The sequence below is a fragment of the Triticum urartu genome, chromosome 1A (genome assembly GCF_056163025.1).
Source record: "Triticum urartu cultivar PI428250 chromosome 1A, HENAU_Tu73, whole genome shotgun sequence".
Lineage (NCBI taxonomy): Eukaryota > Viridiplantae > Streptophyta > Magnoliopsida > Poales > Poaceae > Triticum > Triticum urartu.
The window spans coordinates 338,938,088-338,962,897 of record NC_141873.1 but is presented as its reverse complement, the minus strand read 5'-3'; the positions used below and the strand labels follow the sequence as shown (position 1 = coordinate 338,962,897).

The 24,810-nt window shown below is 51.9% G+C and overlaps 1 long non-coding RNA gene across 1 annotated transcript; it reads left to right on the top strand.

The window, feature by feature from the left end:
• The first annotated feature begins 456 nt into the window (after positions 1-456).
• On the top strand, positions 457-1,364 carry LOC125533047 (uncharacterized). Its single transcript, XR_015611619.1, has 2 exons — positions 457-939; positions 1,039-1,364. It is a non-coding gene; the product is annotated as an uncharacterized LOC125533047 (long non-coding RNA).
• The last annotated feature ends 23,446 nt before the right edge of the window (positions 1,365-24,810 follow it).

Here is a 24,810-nt window from a genome sequence, read left to right as displayed (position 1 = left end):
AACATTGTAACACATAGATAAATGTTTCTGCCAGTTTTTTTGCGCAATACACACAATATATCATGGGTAAAAATTTATTGTGGTATATAAGTTAAATGTTTCTGCCAATTTTTTTGAACTTGTAAATATTTTTGCAAGTTTATCTAACTCATATTGTTTTTTGCAAGTTACTTCACAACATGTTTTTTTGAGCAGTTCACAACGGTTAATTAATTCGCTAAACATAAAAATAAGAAGAATAGGTCAAATTGTAGGCCTGCCTCACTCGGTAGGGCTAAACTCCAAAAAAGCCCACTAGGGTTCACAGGCGGCAATTCGTGCGTGAGGATCCTACGCGAGGCAATTCGTGCGTTCTGATTGGATGTTTCAACCCTCCCACGGATCAGCCCACGCGCACCGTCCGATCCTCCGAAATCCAACGGCGCTAACATTGGTCCTACGCAGCGAGTCGCGCCGCCACCAACTCTCCCGATTTGTTCTTCCTCGTTCCCCAATCTGCGCCGCCCCAACTCATCTTTCCCAGCTCCTCTTCCCGGTTCGTTCATCCTAGGTGCTGGTAATCCTAGCGACGCAAGTACCACCGCCGCGAGGTCAGGCCGCCCCCACAACCACCGGGATTACCGCGCTGGGCCAGTGGGCAGACTACGCCCACCCATCGTCGGGGAGCTCGCCCGACCCATCGCCGGGGTGCTATGTCGTGGTGGATGCAACCACCCAACGGCAAGCACTGCGTCGTGCCGTGGTGGTGGTGCCAGTATACCAGTGGTGCCGTACTGAGCCGGCGAGGGCGCCTGGTCAAGTTGCGCCGCGGCGACCCGAGGCTGCGCCGGTCTGCCGCCGGGGGCTGCCTCGTGCTGGACCACTGCTGCCAGTTTGTTTGCCCGAGATCCGCATTCGTCTCCTTTCCCGTCCTCGCCGTCGAGCTCGGCAGTTTGTGAGGCATTGTCAATTCAGATTATCTCCTCCCCATTGCTTCAGATTCTGCCATCCCTTTTGCTTCTGACTATTTGAGGCGTCTTAGTGTTTGTCGATGCGCAGGCAACCGCGGTTCAACGACGTGGAGACCTCAACTGGACACGAGCATGGGTGGAGTCAATAGTATGGCGGATATGGCATCTCCCTCTCATGATATTAGCGGGTACAGGCATATCTGCAGCCAGAAAAAGCATGGGGATGAACGTCGGGCGAGCGCCGGGCGACGCGTAAAGGGGGCTGTGCTGGCTCCAGAGTAGTATAGCTCTGGGACTATTTGTAATTTTTAGTTTTTTTGGATTAGTTTTTTCTTTTTGTGGTATTGTTTGTAAAAGTATGTAGATAATTGCAGCATGTTTTTTCTTTTTTATTAAAATGCCATTTTTCTGTTATATTTATGTAATTTTCTTTTCATTTCATGAAAGTAGTACATATTATTAGTAAAAAAATTATTGACTCAAAATTTCGCTGACCAAACAGAAATGAGTGATGGACTAATTTCTTGGACCTAAATCAATGGGCCTTGAACTGCCCAAAAGTTTAATGCGCCAAATTTCTTACGGGGCTGATTCAACATGGACCAATGGTCTTTGATAGAGTTGAAATTTAGTGGGCCAAAATTTGAATTGGGTTGACTACTACGTGGGCTGCCATGTCAGATCCATGTTGGCCGCCATGTCAACTAATGACATGGAATGCATGATTAACGCCGTTATCTGATAGTAATCTGTGATGGCCAAGTACTGTCATGGATCCATGACGGTTTTGGTAATCTGTCATGGAGTGTATGGTGGTCAAATTATGACGCGATATACATGACGGATTTTGAATCCGTCAAGGATGGCCTAGCATGATAGATTTGTGCACGTATGTGACAGTCTGAATCCGTCATGGATTAACACATTTCTTGTAGTGGTCCCTGTTGGGTGTGCGCGAAATACCCACCACACGCTCCGCCGCCGGTGCCCGTCGGCAGCTGTTACCGGCCACCGTTGCTGCCACACCATCGTCGAAAGCCAAGGCCATCACCCGCTCCACCACCGCGGCCCAAAGGTAGGAGGTGGCCGTCGTGGACGCCACCCCACTGCCGGCCACCGTGGCCATCACCCACTCCGCCACCGCGGCCCAAAGGCGGGAGGTGGTGGTCATGGCCGCCACCCCATCATCGGCCGCCGTGGCCGCCAGCTCATCATCGACCGCCGGGGTCATCACCCACTCTGCAACTGCCGCCCGAAGGCAGGAGGCGGAGGTAGATGCTCGCACGTGCGTCAGCGACCTTGCGCGCTACACCGAGTTCCTGCGGGAGGGGGAGGAGCGCGTTGTCGAGCACGCAAAGAGCCTTACCGTCACCGTGGCCGCGACACACACCGCCTCAGAGGCGAGGAATCAGGAGATCTACGAGGAGAACCATCGCTTCGAGAGGGGTCGTCTGGAGCGGCAGAGGGCGTTCGAGGTGAGCGTCGTTGAAGCTGCAACAGCAGCAAGCACCGTATTGCGGTTGCCCAGCTCGTCGGTAGGCTCCTCCTCCTCTGCCTCTTACTGAGCGCGCTCGACAGAGGAGAGGCAGCCGAAAGTAGTAGAAATGCCCTCCGCAGTAGTAGTATTTAGGGGCTATTTTGTTTAGTTCATCTGACTATAGATGTGGTGGAACTATAAAACGTACTTAAAATTAGCTAGTATATATAGTTGAACTAGCTATTTCAGTACATGGTTGGCAATAATTGGGGAAAAGTTTGGTCGGTTCAGCTGTCGAGTTGAACTGTTTGTATAAATTAAGAACGTGTGCTTAATTTATGAATGAAATCTATGCTTAATTGCTAAATTTTAGTTGCAAAAATTAGATACTTCTAGTGATTTTTAGCTTCATATTTTGAAAAACCGCAGTGTTACAAGGTTGAAAAATGGCAATGTTACTAGTTCAACAAATGTCAATCTTTCCAGTTTGACAAATGACAACATACGCAATATGACAGATGCAAATCGCACCAAATTGTTTGTAAGTGGTTGCACACGGGTCATCCAAAAGAACCATTTGTGTTGAAGAGATGCACAAATCCTGCTCTCACTTTGCATCATGTCGTCCTGGGGTCGACGGGCGGGGCACGGGAGGACGGCAGCTGGCAGCGCTGAGAGGTAGTGTTCGATGGTGGCGTCCCATGCCGCTGAGGGGGGCGCGCACACAAAGAGGAAGGAGGGTAGCCATGGAAGTCAAAGGGCTCACTTCCCGGTGAGCCTGCACATCGTACAGCTCGCACGCTTCCTGGTGAACCTGCGCATTCGAGGACAACTTGCACGCCTCTTGGTCATCCTACGCACCGAACAACGTTCGCATGCCCCCCATTCAGTCAAGGTCAAGCAGTTGTCCGCACGGCACCTCCTACAGCCATTAAAAACCAAGACACGTGGCGTCATGTGAATGGTTAATAGAACGCACACGGTTTGAATTATACAAACATTTGAGATATTAAAGTGGCAGCTATTTTTTTAAAATGCCTTTGTTTGTTGTCATTATTCGAGTGTGCCTTCTCTCAAAATGGACATGAAAAATACCACAGTATGTCGGGTGCCATTCCATGATAGAATGCCAAGTTTCATGAATTTCAGATGAGTTTTGGATTTACTAGAATTTAAAAATAAAGTATCTCAACATTTTGCCGGCAATCAACGGTGCCCTGGTGTTTGAAATTCATTTCCATTTCTTGCATGGGACCTAAGCATGCCCCCAAGGACACATATTTGATTTGTTAACCAATTTATATGCATTGGAGCATGTGCATGTAGTTCGAATTTGCATTATGCACATAAATGCATTCAAAACTCAGTTAATGCATAAAAATGTCCAAACGAACCCCGAAAAATCACAAAAATTGACACAACACTCCTGTTGTTCTATGTTGACACGAGAAATTTTTGAAGGCAATAAGAGGCAATGGATATCGTTTTGTCCCCAAAGGTGGGATGTTCCCTACCGAAACCATCATGCTTGTTGTGAGAAGCATATACCCAAACCTGCCCCAAATGGGACAAAAAAATTTACCACAGCATGTCGGGTGCCATTCCATGATAGAATGCCAAGTTTCATGAATTTCAGACGAGTTTTGGATTTACTAGAATTTAAAAATAAAGTATCTCAACATTGTGCCGGCAATCAACGGTGCCCTGGTGATTGAAATTCATTATCATTTCTTGCATGGGAACTAAGAATGCACCCAAGGAAACATATTTGATTTTTCAACAAATTTATATGCACTAGAGCATGTGCATGTAGTTCAAATTTGAATTATGCACATAAATGCATTGAAAACTCAGTTAATGCATAAAAATGTCCAAGCGAACCCCAAAAATCACAAAAATTGACACAACACTCCTGTTGTTCTATGTTTACACGAGAATTTTTTTGAAAGCAATAAGAGGCAATGGATATCGTTTTGTCCCCAAAGGTGGGACGTTCCCTACCGAAACCGTCATGCTTGTTGTGAGAAGCTCTGGTTTGTGAGAAGCATATACCCAAACCTGCCCCAAACGGGACAAAATTTTTACCACAACATGTTGATGCCGCTCCATGATAGCATGCCAAGTTTCATGAATTTCAGACGAGTTTTGCATTTACTAGAATTTAAAAACTAGGCATCTCAATGTTTTGTCGGCAATTAATAGTGCCCTGGTGTTTGAAATTCATTCCCATTTCTTGCATGGGACCTAAGCATGCACCCAAGGACACAGATTTGATTTTTCAACCAATTTATATGCATTGGAGCATGTGCATGTAGTTCAAATTTGAATTATGCACATAAATGCATTGAAAACTTAATTAATGCATAAAAATGACCAAACGATCCCCGAAAAATCACAAAAATTGACACAACACTCCTCTTGTTCTATGTTGACACGAGAAATTTTTTGGAAGCAATAAGAGGCAATGGATATCATTTCATCCCCAAAGGTGGGACGTTCCCTACCGAAACCATCATGATTGTTGTGAGAAGCTCTGGTTTGAGAGAAGCATATACCCAAATCTGCCCCAAATGGGACAAAATTTTTACCACGGCATGTTGATGCCGCTCCATGATAGCATGCCAAGTTTCATGAATTTCAGACAAGTTTTGGATTTACTAGAATTTAAAAACCAGGTATCTCATTGTTTTTCCGGCAATTAATGGTACCCTGGTGTTTGAAATTCATTACCATTTCTTGTATGGGACCTAAGCATGCACCCAAGGACACATATTTGATTTTTCAACCAATTTATATGCATTGGAGCATGTGCATGTAGTTCAAATTTGAATTATGCACATAAATGCATTGAAAACTCAGTTAATGCATAAAATGTCCAAACAAACCCCGAAAAATCACAAAAATTGACACAACACTCCTGTTGTTCTATGTTGACACGAGAGAAGTTTTTGAAAGCAATAAGTGGAAATGGATGTCGTTTCGTCCCCAAAGGTGGGACGTTCCCTACCGAAACAATCATGCTTGTTGTGAGAAGCTTTGGTTTGTGAGAAGCATATACCCATACCTGCCCCAAATGGGACAAATTTTTACCACGACATGTTGATGCCGCTCCATGATAGCATGCCAAGTTTCATGAATTTCAGACGAGTTTTGGATTTACTAGAATTTTAAAACCAGGTATCTCAATGTTTGCGACCGAGTGATGGTGGCAGGGTGTTTGACAGTCATTCTCATTTCTTGCATGGGACCTAAGAAGGCAACCAATGACACATATTTGAATTTTCAACTAATTTATATGCATTAGAGCATGTGCCTATAGTTCAGATTTGGATTATGCACATGAATGCATAGAAAACTCAGTTAATGTATAAAAATGTCCAAGAGAACCCCGAAAATCCCAAAAATTGACACAACACTCCTGTTGTTCTATGTTGACACTAGGAAAAAAATTGAAATCGAGAAGAGGCAACGGATATCATTTCGCCGAGAAAGGTGAAGCGTTCCCTACGGAAACCATCACACTTGTTGTGAGAAGCTCTGGTTTATGAGAAGCTTGTACCCAAACCTGCCCCAAATGGGGCAAAATTTTACCACGACATGTTGATGCTGCTCCATGATAGCATGCCAAGTTTCATGAATTTTGGATGAATTTTGGATTTACTAGAATTACAAAAGCAAGTACGTCGACGTTTGTCGAAGAGCCACGGTGCCGTGGTGTTCGAATTTCATCCTCATTTCTTGCATGGGACATAAGCATAAACCCATGGACACATATATGATTTTACAACCCATGTTGGTGCACCGAAGCATGTGCATGTAGTTTAATTTTGAATTGTGCACCTGAAATGGCTAGAAAACCAATTTAATGTATAAAATGTTCAAACGAACCCTGAATAATTCCAATTCTTTTACAACACACATATAGTGGCATGTCCACTCCAGATAAAAGGTCTAGCAATTCAAACACCATCCATTGCCGCTGTGACCCTATTATGTAATTCAAATCAAGATGAAAAATCAAGTAGACTGCACACAGTTTATTATCACCAACCATGTGAGATGCAACATAAAATATCCTGGAGCACCGTCGGTGTATAGTACGCCTCTGGCTTACACAAGAAGGTGCATCGACTACAGTCCATAGCCGGCGTCTCAAGCACACTAGCTCGCTCCCCAAATATCATTTCATGGTTCAATCGTCGCTCGTGAAAGATGGGCATGTGGACCCCCGTCGTGAGGGCAACTTCGGTGGCCCACTCCGGCGAGAGCGCGGCCGCATCCGCCATGCGCATGCTAACAAGGTGCATGAGCACGGCCGCAATCTCCGACCGGGTGGCCAAGGCAGCCCAAACGGCCGCTATTACTTCTCAGGTGGCTGCAACAACATCTGCCTCGAGGATAGCAACTGGCGAGAGCGGCACAATAGCTGTCCGTTCTGCAGTGGCGGCCTTAGCCCTGATGGCCACCCACAACCATGTCGAGGCCGCCCACGCCCAGCTCCTAGCGGTCACCCCGCAAATCGAATGAAGCTTCTCCAAGAATGGTCTGTCGGATCTCAGGTTCCGGCAAAACCCTCAAGGTTCGAACACTGGGGTGTGCGCGAAGATCTCCCCCTACCGATCCACGTCCTAGCTTCGCTAAGATCTCAAGGGCTAACTCGACGAACTCGCAACACAAAGGACACAAGATTTATACTAGTACGGGCCACCGTTGTGGTGTAATACTCTACTCCAGTGTGGTGTGGTGGATTGCCTCTTGGGCTAAGGATGAACATTACAAGGGGAAGAACAGCCTCCTGAGGCGAGGTGTTCTTGTGCTTGGTGGGTGTGAGGATGAACTGAATGAGTTTCCCCCAGAGAGACCCCCTCCTACTGTGGTGGCTAATCCTATTTATAGAGGCCTGGGTCCTTTCCCCAAATATTGAGTGGGAAGGGATCCAACAACGGCCAATTTGAAAGGGGACATCTATTACAGCTTGTCCTGACAAAAGCAGTCTTCACCTGCAAAAGGCTCTGGTGGTGACGCCGCCTTGGGATCCATGGTGACCTCCGTCTTGCCGTCTTGCTGGTCTTGGTCTCGTTTCACTGATATGGAAACCTTTGCTTGATGCCTCGGTACTCCGCGCCTGCACTTGGTTCCTTAGCACCAAAGACGAAACAAGGACACTGTGCGCGCTGGCGTCCGCCTAGCGCCCGCCTGGCCTTGGTCGTCATGGCTCACGTCACTGGAACCTCGTGAGGTTTGTCCTGCCTTGGTCTCTCCACCCCTCGCGAGCCAGCCTGTTGAGGCCGCTCCTGTGGAGGTCTTGTGTCGTCCGCCTCGCGAGGCTTGGCCCCTCACGAGGGTCTTGATCGCTTGTTGGTGAAGATGGGCTGTACGGGCCCGCTTGCAGCGCCACGCCGTGGGCCGCAGGCAGGCAAGGCTGGGGACCCCCGTTCCCAGAAAGCCGACAGTAGCTGTCGGTGTCAAAACCGGTGGATCTCGGGTAGGGGGTCCCGAACTGTGCGTCTAGGCCAGATGGTAACAGGAGACAGGGGACACTTTGTTCTACCCAGGTTCGGGCCCTCTCGATGGAGGTAATACCCTACTCTTGCTTGATTAATATTGATGATATGGGTAGTACAAGTAGATCTACCACGAGATCAAGGAGTCTAAACCCTAGAAGCTAGCCTATGATATGATTGTTGTGTATGGAGTTGATTCTGTCCTACGGACTACAACCCTCCGGTTTATATAGACACCGGATAGGGTTAGGGTTACACAGAGTCGGTTACAATGGTAGGAGATCTTGAATATCGCATCGCCAAGCTTGCCTTCCACGCCAAGGAAAGTCCCATCCAGACACGGGACGAAGTCTTCAATCTTGTATCTTCATAGTCCAGGAGTCCGGCTGAAGGTATAGTCCGGCTACCCGAACACCCCCTAATCCAGGACTCCCTCAGTAGCCCCTGAACCAGGCTTCAATGACGACGAGTCCGGCGCGCAAATTGTCTTCGGCATTGCAAGGCGGGTCCCTCCTCCAAGTCCTTCATAGAAGATTGTAATCACCAAGAGTAGTGTCCGGCTCTGAAAAATAAGTTTCCCCATATTGCCATAGAGAGAATAATATTAACACAAATCAAATCTGCTGACGTATTCTGCAGTGCGCCATCACACTTCAGCCAAGTCCTTTACTCGAATCGTTTTTACTTTTCCACCTCAGCATGTTTTGCGAGGCGGTTTCCTTGGCATGTCCTGTCAAAGCAGAGATCATGTACCCTTTTTACGGGATTCTCATTAATACGGATGTGGGTAACCCAACCGCGCCATTTATCACAGCGCTCGGGAGGCAAGCGACTTTTATTAGGCAGTTGGGGACGCATAACCGCATCCGCCTATATAAGGGGATAATGATCCACCCTTTTTACCTACGCCTTCTTCCTCCCTTGCCTACCCATCTCTTGCGCACCCGAGCTCCAGCGCCCAAGCCCGCACTTCCCACCTCAACCTTCTCCAGCAATGTACAGAGCGGGAGGCAAATGGATGGTCTCCTCCGTTACGGAGGGCAAAATCAAGAAGCTAAGGAAGGCCGGGTATCTGTCCAAGGACATCGCATACCGGCATCCCGAGGAGGGGCAGCTCATCCCCACCCCAAGGCCCCATGAGAGGGTGGTATTTCTTCTCCACTTCCTCCGCGGACTGGGTTTTCCACTCCACCCATTTGTCCGGGGGCTCATGTTCTACTACGGCCTGGATTTCCACGATCTGGCTCCGAACTTCATCCTCAACATCTCGGCGTTTATCGTCGTGTGCGAGGCTTTTCTCCGCGTCCGCCCCCATTTCGGCCTCTGGCTCAAGACTTTCAACGTCAAGCCCAAGGTGGTCAGCGGCAGCCAGGCAAAGTGCGGAGGCACCATGGCGGGCAAGATGGCCAACGCCCTATGGTTCGAGGGCTCTTTCGTGGAGACCCTAAAGGGATGGCAATCCGGGTGGTTTTATATCACCGAGCCACGCGATCCGGAATGGACCGTGGCCCCCGAGTTCCGATCCGGACCCCCCACGCGGCTTGTGTCCTGGAAAGAGACGGGCCTGTCGTGGGGTGACGAGAAAGAGGTGGCTGGATTGCAAACATGCATCCAGTCCCTGGTGAACAAGCCAGTCCGGCTAATTAATATAATCCAGGTTATGCTCGTCCGCCGGATCCTCCCGTGCCAACAACGGGATTTCAATATGTGGGAGTTCGACCCGGTGCAACATCAAATCCTCAGCAGGCTCTTCGACACAACATACGAGGACGCCTGGAAGATGCTATTCAAGGGCGCCGAGGCTCCCGCATCCACTTCCGAGGACCGCAGATACAGCTTGCAGCGTCACGCTAGCAAGGTATGTCATCTACACCTTTTACAGGATGTTAAGCTTTTTTCATAGATTGACTCTGTGCGGGATCTAAACTCCCTTACCTTTGACAGGCTTGGCGGGCGATAGCCGAACCAATTAACTGTCCAGATCCGCTGCTCGAAGACCCAGCCCCAGCTCTACTAGTGAAGCTGCTGGCTCCGGCACCTTATGTGGTGCCGGAAAAGAAGGCCAAGAAGAAGAAGACCACGGGGACTCGGAAGAGTACCCGTAATGTGGTGCTGTCGGACTTGTCATCCAACGAGTCTGAGATGCCCTCTTCCCGTGAAAACGAGGAGGAGGAAGAAGAAACCTCTCCCCCTCCAGCGGGGGGAGGAAAGAAAAGGAAGGCCGCCCCAGTGGGAGGGGGGGGGGGCGAAGGGTCCAAGAAGAGGAAAACCCCTCCGCCGGACTACTCCCCCGACGCCGACGAGGGCGAAGAGGAGTGGCCGAACATGGCCAGGCGTCCGGCAAAATCGTAAGTGTTCAGATACCAGAGTAACTCATGATATTCCTTTTGTTGCACAGCTTTCCCTAATGTCGAATATAATCGTGCAGCCCGCCCCGGGACGAACTCAACGAGTCGTCGAGCGGCTCCCTGGATTCATCGGACGTGAACTCCGTTCCGCCCGCTGTCTCCCCCCGCATTGCGGATGACGCCGAAGTGGAGTCGCAACAAGCTCCGGGGCAGGAGGAGGTGGTCCTGGAGGAGCCGCAAGGCGACCTCCCTGACCCCAAGAGTGAAGGGGACAAGACCCCCCAGGGCTCCAAGTCCGGCTTTAAGCCGGACACCGTGCCAGAATCTTCAACAATTCCGGCCCGCGGCAGGCGAACTCCTTCCAAGAGGAGCAAGCCTTCTGAGCTGGCAGCCTCCGTCCAACCGGAGGCGCCGGACAATCTACTGGAGGTGCTTGAAGGCGCCTCCATCGACGAGGAGCACCGTACTATTATGAGTACGGTGATCCAGAAGGTTCAGTCCGCCAAGAGCGGGCTGAGTGAAGCTTGCGCTAGCCTCCTAACAGGCTTCGAGGTAAGTAAAAATATGTAAAAATATTACCGCATAGACAGTAGCCCCTGATGCTCTGTTTGGCGTTCGGAAAGAAAAGCCGAATAGAGGATCTATTAAATTTCGCAGGAGTCTAACAATAAAGAGTCAATATGTGTATGCAGGCTTCCCTGCTAGCCACCGCCGCACTGACTACGGAGGTGGGTACCCTGAAGCAGGGGCTCGAGCGGTCCGAGCAAGAGCTCGGCCTTGCCAAGCGGCAGCTCGAGGAGAAAGAAGGTAAGAAATACCTTATAAAAAGGGTGCCTATAGAGAGGCGTGATTGCAAAAAATAACAGGATTGTACTGCTTATTGTAGGGGCCACGACTGAGGTGGCGACCCTCAAGCAGGCGCTGTCCGAGGCCGAAAAGAAAACGGCCGCGGAGCGCACCGAGCGAGAGAAACTTGGGACTCAGGTCGGCGAGGTGCAGCAAGAGCTTCAGGCTCTCATGAAAAAACATGAGAGTTTGGAGCTTGAGTCAAAGACCCAAGCGTCCGAGCTCGCGACGGCCCTTGAGACTGCCAAGTCCGCCAAGGCCGAAGCCCAAAAGGCCCTCCGAGAGTTGGAGGATATGAAGAAGATAGCAGCGGGTAAGGCATTCTTTATGCAAAGCAGAAATATAAAAGTAAACTACTTGTTACTTACCCGAATCCGGAGTTCTCCAGGGGCATTCGCAGATCTTCCCCGCAGCGTATCCGATGCCGCTGCATTCTACCGAGCTGAAGAGGGCAGCTCGACGGAGAAGGTGTTCTGGTCTCAGTATGCTGAGGCTGGACACCCTGTGCCCTTGAGCGACCAGCTGAAACAGTTGGTTGAACTCCACAAGGCGGCCGAACAGGCCATGAAGGGCTTCATAGTTTGGCTGTGGCCCAGAGAGGCCCTGCGTGGGAGCTACTTCGGGCTGGTGCGGCCGCTGGTGGAGGCCTGTCCAAGGCTCGAGGTCATCAAGCGCTCCGTCTGCATTGAAGGTTCCCGTAGGGCCCTTGCCCGTGTAAAGGTGCACTGGGGTAAGCTAGACGGTGAGAATCTTGTGAAGGACGGGCCGCCGCCGGGGAAGGAGCATCGCAAGCCCGAGAACTATTACAAGGATGTTCTTGCGGGTGCCTGCCTTGTGGCGGATGAATGTACCAAGGATGTAATTTTTGAATAAACTCGCTCGTTTTTATCCTGTGCACTGAAAACTTGTTCATAGGCGCTTAAGCAATGCTTGTTGAATTTAAAATATTATTTTCTGTGCGGCCGTTTATCAAAAAATTGAGAGATGGCCAGTCGTCGGCTTCTGCCCCCATGCCACTAGTGCTGGGGTGTTCGGGGATAAACCTGAGCACTCTTTTTCCCATAGTTGGGTCCTTCGAGGGAGGCGCTCAGCACAACGAACCAGGCAATCGGACTATAATGCTTGAACACTCTCACTTAGCCATAGAACTTTATAATTTTAAATTTCGGCGAAGCCCCTAGTTCGGAAGACCGTGTTCGGGGCGCTATCCACGCCTTGGCTGGGGTTATCCAGCTCCTCGCTCGAAGCGACATAAGCCTTTAGGGACTCGAAAAACCTCTCGAACAGCGACCGGTCTCTCGCCTCATCATGACAGTCAGTTTTAGCTTTCTCCACTGAGGTGCTTAACCCAGCTCAACCGGGGCACAATCGCAGTGCTTCTCCTAGTGCTACCTTAGCCGATATAGCGGAACATAAGGCACCAAAACATAGGAGCCGGGCAAACCCAACTATTGACCCAAATCATGATTCGGAGCCGATGCATATAGTGCTATAAGTTCGGGGTGCCGCACTTGTGAAAGTGTACGGACTTCTCACACCATATTAAAGGGTACTGAAGCCCCTGACGTACTTGCCGTACCATAGTGTACGGGTGCGACATGTCATTAATGAACATATATATGAAAAGAGTAAAGCAAAAAATAGACAAAAAGCTAAGCATTGTTTATAGAGAGGCTGTTTATCAAAGCCGAACGATACAAATAGTGCTGTAAGCAAAAGATATTGGACTACTCAGTATGTCCTGACCAGGGGTAGGCCGCGGAATTTTATTTAAAACAGGTATACCGCTCGTAACAGAGACCACCTGGGGGTTCCATAATGCGGCATGGCTTGTCTGCCTCCCTGGATCTTGCATCGTTTGTGCGACAGTCGAATTGCCGAACAGGTCATCCGAAGTATGGCGTCCTGAAAGTAAGAAAAGATTAAAAAAGAATCCAGCAGCCCCTGGTACGTTTTAAGCCGTATTTTGGGCGTGCTGTTATTGTGCCCCTTCCCCTGTGCCCATGGTATTTCAAGGGCGTAGTTATGTACACGAGGTACTGGTTTCGCTAGGTCGCGAAAGCTGGGGTTGGGACCGCATTGCTACGCTTGCTCAGAGTGTGCCAGGCGGTCCTGCTGTAGGTTACTCCGGGCGCGCTTGGCAGTGTCTGGCTTTTTAATGGCCAGACTGGGGAATTGCCTAAGAAGGCTACTTTGTACCTCCGCTGCGAGAGCCGCCGTATGCTCCTCCGTACGGAGGGAGCGTTCGGTGTTTCCGTTGACCGTGATTACTCCTCGAGGGCCTGGCATCTTGAGTTTAAGATATGCATAGTGCGGCACCGCATTGAATTTTGCGAATGCGGTTCGTCCAAGCAGGGCGTGATAGCCACTGCAAAACGGGACTATATCGAAGATTAACTCTTTGCTTCAGAAATTATCCGGGGATCCGAAGACCACGTCAAGTGTTACTGAGCCTGTACAGTTGGCTTCTACACCTGGTATAACGCCTTTAAAGGTCGTTCTTGTGGGTTTGATCCTTGAGGGATCTATGCCCATTTTCCGCACTGTATCCTGATAAAGCAGGTTCAGGCTACTGCCGCCGTCCATGAGGACTCTTGTGAGGTGAAATCCATCGATGATTGGGTCAATAACCAATGCGGCAAAGCCACCATGACGGATGCTAGTGGGATGGTCCCTTCGGTCAAAAGTGATCGGGCAGGAGGACCATGGGTTGAACTTTGGGGCGACTGGCTCCATCGCGTATACGTCCCGCAGCGCACGCTTCCGCTCCCGCTTGGGAATGTGGGTTGCGTATATCATGTTCACCGTCCGCACTTGTGGGGGAAAGCCCTTCTGTCCATTGTTGTTCGGCGGCTTGGGCTCCTCGTCGTCGCTATGCAACCCCTTGTCTCTGTTTTCGGCTCTTAACTTGCCTGCCTGCTTGAACACCCAACAATCCCTGTTAGTGTGATTGGCTGGCTTTTCGGGGGTGCCATGTATCTGGGACAAGCGATCGAGTATTCGGTCCAAACTGGACGGGCCCTGAGTATTCTTTTTGAATGGCTTTTTCCGCTGACCGGATTTATAGCCTCTGAATCCGGCATTGACTGCCGTGTCTTCATTGCTGTCGCTGTTAACGTGGTGTTTTTGTTTGTTCTGACGTGTCCTGCCACTTTTGTCCTTGATATCCGAATTACCAGGGTTCTTTGATAAGTTGTTATTGCGAGCTAGCCAGCTGTCTTCTCCCGCGCAAAAGTGGGTCATGAGTGTCGTGAGGGCTGCCATGGATTTAGGCTTTTCCTGTCCCAGGTGCCGGGCGAGCCACTCGTCGCGGATGTTATGCTTGAAGGCTGCTAGGGCCTCTGCGTCCGGACAATCGACTATCTGGTTTTTCTTTGTTAGGAACCGTGTCCAGAATTGTCTGGCTGATTCTTCTGGCTGCTGAATTATGTGGCTTAAGTCGTCGGCATCCGGCGATCGCACGTAAGTGCCCTGGAAGTTATCGAGGAATGCGGCTTCCAGGTCCTCCCAAGAACTGATTGAGTCTGCTGGCAAGCTGTTAAGCCAATGCCGGGCCGGTCCTTTAAGTTTGAGCGGGAGGTACTTGATGGCGTGTAGATCATCGCCGCGTGCCATGTGGATGTGAAGGAGATAATCCTCAATCCATACCGCCGGGTCTATGGTGCCATCGTATGATTCGATGTTTACGGGTTTGAAGCCCTCTGGGATTTTATGATCCATTACTTCATTCGTGAAGCATAGCGGGTGTGCGGCGCCTCTGTACTGGGCTATATCACGACGCAGCTCGGAAGAGCTATGTCTGTTGTGTTCGGCCCGGCCGGATTTGTTGTATCCGGCGTGAGGATCATTGTCACATGCCATAGGGCGCCTGTGCGATCCGTAGATCGATCTTGTTTGTCTTGCCTTATCCTCCAGTATGTCCCGCAGGTCGGGCGCATTTTCCCGTGCCTTAGTTGTGCGGCGTCGGGGCATGGCTTGGGTGGAGGGCTGAGAGGCCTCTCTGTCGCGGCCGCGAGGTGGCCGGTCTGCCATGTCATGCGCTGGTGATGTAGGTGCTTCCTCTTCTGATCGGGGTAGCGGCCTGCGCTTCGGGTAACTCTTGGAGGGGCGTTCGAGTTCATACTCTTTGGCCGCAAGGACTTCAGTCCATCTGTCAGCTAGCAAATCTTGGGCAGCTCTAAGCTATTGCTGCTTTTTCTTGAGGCTGCTTGCCGTGGCTAAAAGCCTGCATTTAAAACGCTCTTGTTCGGCGAGGTCTGATGGTATGACGAATTCGTCGTCATCAAGGCTTGCCTCGTCTTCGGAGGGAGGCGTATAGTTATCATCCTCGACCTCTCGGTCTGCCGCTCCCTCATGAGGGCTGGCTTCGCCATCTTCCTGTGCCGAATCTTGCTGGGGTGGGTGTTCTTCGGCGCTATCCGGGGTAGTATTATCTCCCGTGCCGGAATCACCGTTTTTTGCTTTGGCGGGATTTAGAGCGGCGCCGCTGACGCTGGTGCTTTGGCTGTTTCTTGGGGGCGTCATCCCCCACTGTTCCATCGCCATCTTCGTCTTTTGGAGTATCCACCATGTATATGTCGTATGACGAGGTGGCTTTCCAGCGCCCTACAGGTGCTGGTTCCTGTTCGTCTCCTATATCGTCGTCCAGCCGTCGATGTCTTCGGAGCCGAAGTCAAGTATGTCGGTTAAATCGTCGACAGTGGCTACAAAGTGGGTGGTGGGTGGGTTTTGAATTTCCTCACCGTCCGTATCCCACCCTTGCTGAACGTAGTCCGGCCAGGGCTCTCCTGATAAAGAGAGAGACTTAAGAGAATTCAGGATGTCGCCAAAAGGCGAATGTTGAAAGATGTCCGCTGCGGTGAACTCCATTACCGGCGCCCAATCGGATTCGATTGGCAGGGGCGCGGGGGGCTCGGAGTTCGGAGAGGAATCTGGCTCCTCAGAGTCATGGGCCATGCGGAGTGCAGGGCTGGAGTTTGGCTCAATCGCCTCTGAGATCGCAGCCCCTGAGGCAACGTCCAACAGCTGATCCTCGATCGGCGTAGTAGGTTCCAAATCAATGGTCGAAACCGATGCGTGTGCGGCCTCCAAGGCGCTGTTCGGCGGCAGAGCTATATCATGCCTATCGAGATAGTGCGGCCCGCTTGGCTGTGGCTCAAATCCGTCAAAGATCAAGTCTCCGCGGATGTCAGCCGTGTAGTTTAGGCTTCCAAACCTGACCTGATGGCCAGGGGCATAGCTTTCGATCTGCTCAAGGTGGCCAAGCGAATTGGCCCGCAGTGCGAAGCCGCCGAAGACAAAGACCTGTCCGGGGAGAAAAGTCTCACCCTGGAACGCATCATTGTTGAAGATCGAAGGAGCCATCGGGCCTAAAGGCGACGACACAGAGGAACTCTCAATGAAAGCACCAATGTCGGTGTCAAAACCGGCGGATCTCGGGTAGGGGGTCCCGAACTGTGCGTCTAGGCCGGATGGTAACAGGAGACAGGGGACACTTTGTTTTACCCAGCTCCGGGCCCTCTCAATGGAGGTAATACCCTACTCCTGCTTGATTAATATTGATGATATGGGTAGTACAAGAGTAGATCTACCACGAGATCAAGGAGGCTAAACCCTAGAAGCTAGCCTATGGTATGATTGTTGTGTATGGAGTTGATTCTATCCTATGGACTACAACCCTCCGGTTTATATAGACACCGGATAGGGTTAGGGTTACACAGAGTCGGTTACAATGGTAGGAGATCTTGAATATCGCATCGCCAAGCTTGCCTTCCACGCCAAGGAAAGTCCCATCCGGACACGGGACGAAGTCTTCAATCTTGTATCTTCATAGTCCAGGAGTCCGGCTGAAGGTATAGTCCGGCTACCCGAACACCCCCTAATCCAGGACTCCCTCAGTAGCCCTCGGGCCCAAGGCGCGCTCGGGCTTGGCTTTGAGGCGAAGCCAAAGGGCAAGTGTGGAGTGCCACGGGCCCCAATAGCCTGCGGCCTTGGTCAACGCGTGGCAGTTGATTGGACGTGGGCGTCTCCGCTTGCCCACGCAGCCTCGACAACTGCTCGACTTGACAAGTCCCTGCGAGGAATCAAGAAATGCCCCGTGGGTGTTTGTAAAGGTTTTGTAGTGCCTCTTGTCAATATTGTCCTTATTATAAAGTTGCACGAGCACGAGTCCTACTTTAGCTCGGTCTCCCTTTCCGACCTCGCGACGACTTGGCACTCTACGCTGACAGGTCCCGATCCCCAGGCAGGCTGCAGCCGTCGCTGGTATGCCAGGTCGTGTGCCGTGGTCAAGGCCAGGTGGTGAGCGGCCCGAGGTCCATTAAGAGTTCCTGAGGCGCGATGCTCAGGAGGTCCCCTTTAGAGCTCAAGGAGCCGTCGAGAGGTAAGAAAGGGGGGTGACGTTGCTTCAGCAGGGCTGCAGTTAGTATGGTTCATAGTCCTTAGCGGTTTAGCCAACTCGGGTTCGGGACTTATCTTGACGGTCCAGAGTCGATTTCTCATGATGCGCCAGATTCGTTCATAGGCGTCCGAAGCATAGCTAAGACAGGCCTATGCAAGCCTCCCCCCTTCTCCACGCTCTCCTTTGTGCTCTGCATCCTCAGGTCCCGGCCCTCGAGCGAGCTCAGCTGTCGCTGGTATGCCAGGTCGCGTGCCATGGAAAAGGCCAGGGGGTGAGGGCTGGAGAGCCAGTAAGAGCTCCTAAGTCGCGATGCTCAAGAGCCCCCTTTTAACACGCAAGAGGATTGCATGGGAGATGAGGGAGCTCGCGGTCCCGCCTGCCGTCGCCTTCAGGAGATTCCTGCAAGCCAACACAAGGAGAGACACAGTTTGCCATTACGGTTGTCGGTCCGCTGCTGGTCGCTCCGCGAGGAGATGAAGGCACTGAGGGCCTGGTGAGGTGACGTGCATGGGGCTATCGCAAGCCAGAGCTCGACCGCTCAGGTTTGTCGACGTTGCAGGGACGGGCCCGAGCACAAGCGTCGTGCCAGCGTGAGTAGCCCCCATGGCGGGTGAGAATCAAGCAGGTGATGGTCATAGGTAGATTAAGCATGGAAAGCAAACTGTCTTAGGTAAATCCTGGGAAGATTTATGCCACTGGGTCAGGCCCGAGCGGTTTGGGGATGATGCAGCCCGAGGGGCGCCCCCAACGAGGTAAGTTAAAGGCATAAAAAGGGATACATGCCACAGGGACGGACCCACGCGGCCTGGGAATGATGCAACCCTGAGGGCACTCCCAGCTAAATAAACTCGAAAAATGTCACCTGATTCTATTGATGATGGAGAGTTGGGGTGGCTGAAGGTACGCGGCAAAGGGGTCGCTCCTCACGAGCCACCGAGGCCCTGAGCCTCGGGAGGCTCTGGGGTCCAGGAGGTTCCTTGAGGACCGTCTCCATCTCCATCAGGACAGCGTGGTGCCTGGCCTCCTGAGCCGCCAGGGCGCGCCGCAGGTTGCGCTGATAGGAAGACGCCACGCTCGGTAGGCCAAAAGGCATGCGAACATAGCTGTGCGGTGGGCCCTCGCAGCGTCCTACGCGCGAAGGCCAGAAGGGCTCCGAAGATGCGGCTCTGTTGAGCCCAGGGATCTCGATGAAGACGCGCAGCCCGGCACCCTCGCCTGGATGGGAGACCGCACCAGGTGAACGGCGATCGCCGCGCATGGCCCTCGCATCTTGCAGCTGCTGGGTGGTCCTGGTAATGAACTCCTGAGCGCTGGGCGCCCCTCGTCTTGTGTCCTCCTGAGGGTGACGTGCCGCAAAGTACGCCTCCAGATGGTGCCCGAGCGCCTTCCTCATGACGTTGGCAAGGTCCAAGGCCCTCCAGAAGAGAGCCCCCGAGCCCTGCCCGAGGAGGGTGCCGGGCGTGCCTTCCTATGCGTTAGAGGGAGGCGCCCCAGGTGCGGGCGTTGATCCTGACGAGGTGCCACTTGCGGCGCTGCCCTCCTGAAGTCCCGCATGGAGTAGCTGCTTCTTCTTCTTGTGGACGACCTCAGGAGGGTACCGAGCTGCAATGTTGCCGGGGTCTTCAATTGACGCTGCTCGAAAGGCGCGCTCGAGGGAGCACACCGCATCTCTTTCTTCGCAGGGGACTGTGATGATCCCGCCGCTTCCTAGCATCTTGAGGACGTTGTATCCATGGTGCGTCACGACCATGAACTTGGCCAGGGCCGGATACCCGAGGATGGCATTGTATGGTAGACGGATATGGGCGACGTCGAAGTTGATGAGCTCGGTGCGGTAGTTGTCGCGCTGTCCGAAGGTGACGGGGAGGCGGACCTGCCCGATCGGGGTGGTGGAGCTGTCGGTCACTCCTGAGAAAGTCTTGGTGGGCTGAAGCTGATCATACGACACTTGGAGGTTGTCGAACGTGTCGATGGACATGATGTTGAGCCTTGCGCCGCCATTGATGAGAGTCTTGGTAACTTGCACGTTGCTAATGACTGGTGAACAGAGCATCGGGAGGGCGCCGATGGTAGCCGCGCACTTGAGCTAATCTGCCGAGCTGAACGTGATTGCGCACTTGGACCATCTGAGTGGGCGCATGGCCTCGAGCTTGGGGAGGACTGCATTCACTTCATGAGAAAAATGTTTCAAGATACGTTGTGACGCTGAGGCTTGAGCTCCGCCCAAGATGCAGGCGATGGCACGCGGCTCCTGGAAGCCCCCAGCCCCCTCATCCCGATGGTGGTCGTCATTCCTCCTTGGTGGTGGCGGTAGTGGAGGGAGACCGGCGTTGCCATGAGGACGATCCTCACGAGGCTGATCCCTCCAGGCGCCCTCACGAGACTGATCATGCCAGCGGTCCTCATGAGGCCGGTCGCGCCACTCCTGGCGTGGGCCACGGTCATCCCAGCGTCCGCCACCACGTCCTCCTCCTCGGCCGTAGCCCCGGTCATTGTGCTCGGGGCGTCGACCGAAGCGTCCTTCTCGAGTGGTTCTGAGCTCTTGCCAGTCGCTGGTGTTGTGGCTATGCAGGTTATGGAAGGCGCAGAACGGTCAGCTGCTCTTGGATGACTTGGGATGGTCTCTGCCACACTTTGTGTCCGGCTCCGCCGCGAGCACGGCTGCTCCCTTGCGCTTCACATCTTTGGCCTTGGCTTTCTTCTCCTCCGGGTCCGCAGCTGGGAGCTCAAGGAGGGAGAGGCGCCCCTCCTCAGCTCTTATGCACTTGGTCGCCAGGTTGAACAGCTCCAGAGACGTGCACAACTCTTCGTGGATGGTGAGCTCCTCCTTCATCTTGACGTCGTGGACACCATCGGAGAACACGGAGATGATGGCCTCATCCGTCACCTTGGGGATCTTGAGGTGAACGTTGTTGAACCGATGGATGTACTTCTGGAGGGTCTCTCCTGGTTGCTGCTTGACGCGGCGTAGGTCACCCGGAGCCGGTGGCGGTCGCGAGTGCCTAGAAGTTGGCAACGAGACGGCCGCGCATCTCGTTCTAGGAGGAGATCGAGCCTGGAGGCAGGTTCAGGAGCCAGGAGCGGGCACCATCCTTGAGAGCCATGGGGAACCAGTTCGCCATGACTTTCTCATCGTCGTTGGCCGCCTCGATGCAAAGCTTGTAGAGCTGCAGGAACTCCGCGGGGTCGGGGGTGCCGTTATAGCGAGGAGGCAGATCCGGCTTGAACTTGCCCGGCCAAGCGACGCTACGCAGCTTAGGGGTGAAGGCGTGGCAGCCTACTGTGGTCACCGAGACTCTGCGCTGGTGGAGAACTTGTCCTTGATGGGGTCCGCGCACAGCCGCTGCAGGCGGCACGTGGTATTGTCGTGGTGGCGCAGGGAGCACGGGGGCGTTTTCTCGCGGCCTAGGGACTTCTTAGCAGCTTCTTTCTTCTTGCGCGGGCGCCGGACGCGGTAGGTCGCGTCGTGGGGCCGCGCGCCTGGGCGCCAAGACTCCGTCTTGGGGCAGAGGTGGTGGAGACGTTCCATGGGCCACGCCGCCCGCGGCCGACAAAGGGCGAGGCAATGAGAGGGACGGGCTGGGAAGCCCCCTGTGGCGCTGACAAGCTCGGCGATGCAGTCAAGCCAGTCCTCGTAGAGGTCATCGATGGGGCAGTAGCGCAAGAGCTCGCGCGCCATGCACAGAGCGGCCTGCGCGTCCACGGGAGCATGACCAGCGTTGATGACGAACCGGTCGTGGTTAGCGATGGAGTGGCGGTGCGGCCGTCCCGCCGCACCGAGGGGTGCAGCGAGGATGCTTGCTGCTCGTTCCCCGCCGGGCCGGTGGTGGCAGACGACAGAGAATGATGGGGTGGCCCGCCGACGGGAGCCGTCTGAGCAATGCGGGCGGCGAGGGCAGCCCGGCACTCAGCGCGAGCGCGGCGTGCATCCGCCATCGAGATGATGAAGCAACGGGACGCGGAGCGACGGAAGGGAAGCTTCGGCGCACCCCTACCTGGCGCGCCAAATGTCAGATCTCGGGTTCCGGCAAAACCCTCAAGGTTCGAACACTGGGTGTGCGCGAAGATCTTCCTCTATCGATCCACGTCCCAGCTTCGCTAAGATCTGAAGGACTAACTCGACGAACTCGCAACACAAAGGACACAAGATTTATACTAGTTCGGGCCACCGTTGTGGTGTAATACCCTACTCCAGTGTGGTGTGGTGGATTGCCTCTTGGGCTAAGGATGAATAGTACAAGGGGAAGAACAGCCTCCTGAGGCGAGGTGTTCTTGTGCTTGGTGGGTGTGAGGATGAACTGAATGAGTTTCCTCCTGAGAGACCCCCTCCTACTATGGTGGCTAATCCTATTTATAGAGGCCCTGGTCCTCTCCCCAAATATTGAGCGGGAAGGGAGCCAACAACGGCCAATTTGAAAGGGGACAACTAGTATAGCTTATCCTGACAAAAGCAGTCTTCACCTGCAAAATGCTCTGGTGGTGACGCCGCCTTGGGCTCCATGGTGACCTCCGTCTTGCCGTTCTGATGGTCTTGGTCTCGTTGCACTGATATGGAAACCTTTGCTTGACGCCTCGGTACTCCGCGCCTGCGCTTGCTTCCTTAGCACCAAAGAGGAAACAAGGACACTGTGCGCGCTGGCACCCGCCTGGCCTTGGTCGTCATGGCTCACGTCACTGGAACCTTGCGAGGTTTGTCCTACCTTGGTCTCTCCGCCCCTCGCGAGCCAGCCTGGTGAGGCCGCTCCTGAGGAGGTCTTGTGTCGTCCGCCTCGCGAGGCTTGGCCCCTCGCGAGGGTCTTGAACGCTTGTTGGTGAAGATGGGCCATACGGGCCCGCTTGCAGCGCCACGCGATGGGCCGCAGGCAGGCAAGTCTGGGGGACCCCCGTTCCCAGAGCACCGACACGGTCGGCAACCCACGGCCGAAGAGCTAGCAATCGCCGAGAGCATTCAAGTGGCCGTCCGTTCCTTCGCCGCATACCTTGCGACGATGGAGCCCGTCCAAGCCCAGATCGCGTCCGTCTGCGCCCAGCTCGTGGCGGCCTTTTCCAGAGAGATGGCGGACGTGTATGGTGAGATGCTTGCCGAGTATGGTGCGATGGATGCCATGGAGCCCCTTCCCCAGGAGACCGTCGGGCGCGAGCTGGACATGGAGGCGGCGGCGAAGATCGACGAGCACCAGCTGTAGTAGTACTCTTTGTTTTGTTTAATTAAGAGCGCCGGTCTTTGATTTGTTAGAGTAATGTTTAGGTCAGCTAGCTCTGTTTAATTGCTGAACTTGCTTGATTAAGAAGTGTGGGTGTGCTGTAGTCTCCTTTGTGTCCCCAAATTACGCAATGACATGGATGACCACTATAACCATGGAAATTCGAACCAAATTTTTTGACATTCAAACCCATCACACTCAGGTTAAGCTATCTGAATCATTTGTGATGTTCACATATCGTACATAGTTCTGAATAAGGGACCGTGTCTGATGACACTTTGCGCGCTAGTTTTTTTGCTGAAGTAATTCCAAATTTTCGGCTTCCGCGGAAATATCTACCTCCCCGCCCCTCCCCCTTACCAAAAGCCACATTTCCCCTGTTTTCGCCCTCCTTTCCAGGTTGAAACCTTCACTCCTTGCTTGCAGCGCCGCCTCCTAGTCGCCGATCCTCCTTCACGCTGCTCGGCCTCGTCTATCCAGGCACGTAATCCACACCCGACCCCCATCCTCCTCCTCCTTCCACATCCCACATGCCCCGACTGCCGACACGAGCGCGACACCTTCCTCCCAAATCACCGACCACTCCACCAAATAATATCCACCCTAAGCCATGGTGCACATAGTATAGCCAGGATCTCAAGGAGCATTTGGCAGCAGAGAAGCAAGTCGCGACCGCACGGGCGGATGAGGTCGCGATGGCTGCCATTCGTGCCGATCCCTAGATCTTGGAGGAGCACCTTGCCATTTGCTAGCTACATCGGTTAAGCATGCTCGGTTTACCCATTGCGTGTGTTGCTCCTGCCTTTCCTTCACAAATTCTAGTGAATTGTGCTATCTAATTTTACCATGCAATCTGTTGCTCTAGTGTATATGTTCTATTTGTCGTGCAGTGTGGTGCTCACTTATTAACTGTTTTGTTAATTAGTTGTCGTCTTTAGTTAACTGTTTGGTTCAATTCTGCAAATGTGATGTTCAATTCTTCAGGCTGCAATTTTGTATTGTCTTCCATGTGAGAAATAAATCAAATTTATCTTTACAAAATATATGAGAAACGAATACAATTGCTATATTTCCAAGTTGTCAAGCATGCTTGGTTTGGTTATACATTGTGCAATGTGGTGCTCAGTTAACGTTTGGTCCATTTGTGTTGTGGTGTTTAGTTAACTGTTTGGTTCCAATTCTGCAATGCGATGTTCAATAGTTGTGGGTGCATTCTGTTATTGTATATCATGTGAGTAATAAATTGAATTTGGTTGTAGTAAATACATGAGAAACAAATACAATTGCTACATTTGGCTGTATAGTTAACTGTTTGGTTAACTGTCTGATCTTCTATTAGGAGTATGTTATATTGTGCAATATGGTGCTCAGTTAATGTTTGGTTCATTTGTTGTGGTGTTTAGTTAACTGCTTGGTTTAATTCTGCAATGTGATGTCCAATTGTCGTGAGTAGAATTTTGTATTGTTGTGCATGTGAGGAGTAAATCGAATTTGGCTGCACTTAATACATGAGAAACATATACAAGTGCTATATTTCCTAGTTCTTAATCATGCTTGGTTTGGATAAATGAGTTTTCCTATGGCTTGAATTAATCTGATGAATCTGCAATGTGCTTATTTTTCATCAACATATTTTACTGATAACCTGCGAACCCTTACTTAACCTGATGACTAACTACCGTATATGTGTTGCAGAGTAATGTTCAGAAAAGGGGTAATCATAATCATGACAAGTTTTATAAATATAATCATCACTACTTTTTATAGCATACGTGTCATCACAATAATCATCATAAGTAGCAACTTTGTTCTCATCATAATCGATTGAAACCTCTTCCAAGATAGTGGAATCATCACTAAATAAAGTCATGACCTCTCCAAATCCACTTTCATAATTATCATAATAAGATTTAACATCCTCCAAAATAGTGGGATCATTACTTCCTAAAGTTGACACTCTTCCAAACCCACTTTCATCAATATAATCATCATAAATAGGAGGCATGCTATCATCATAACAAATTTGCATATCAAAACTTGGGAGGCTAGAAATACCATCTTCATTAAACATAGCATCCCCA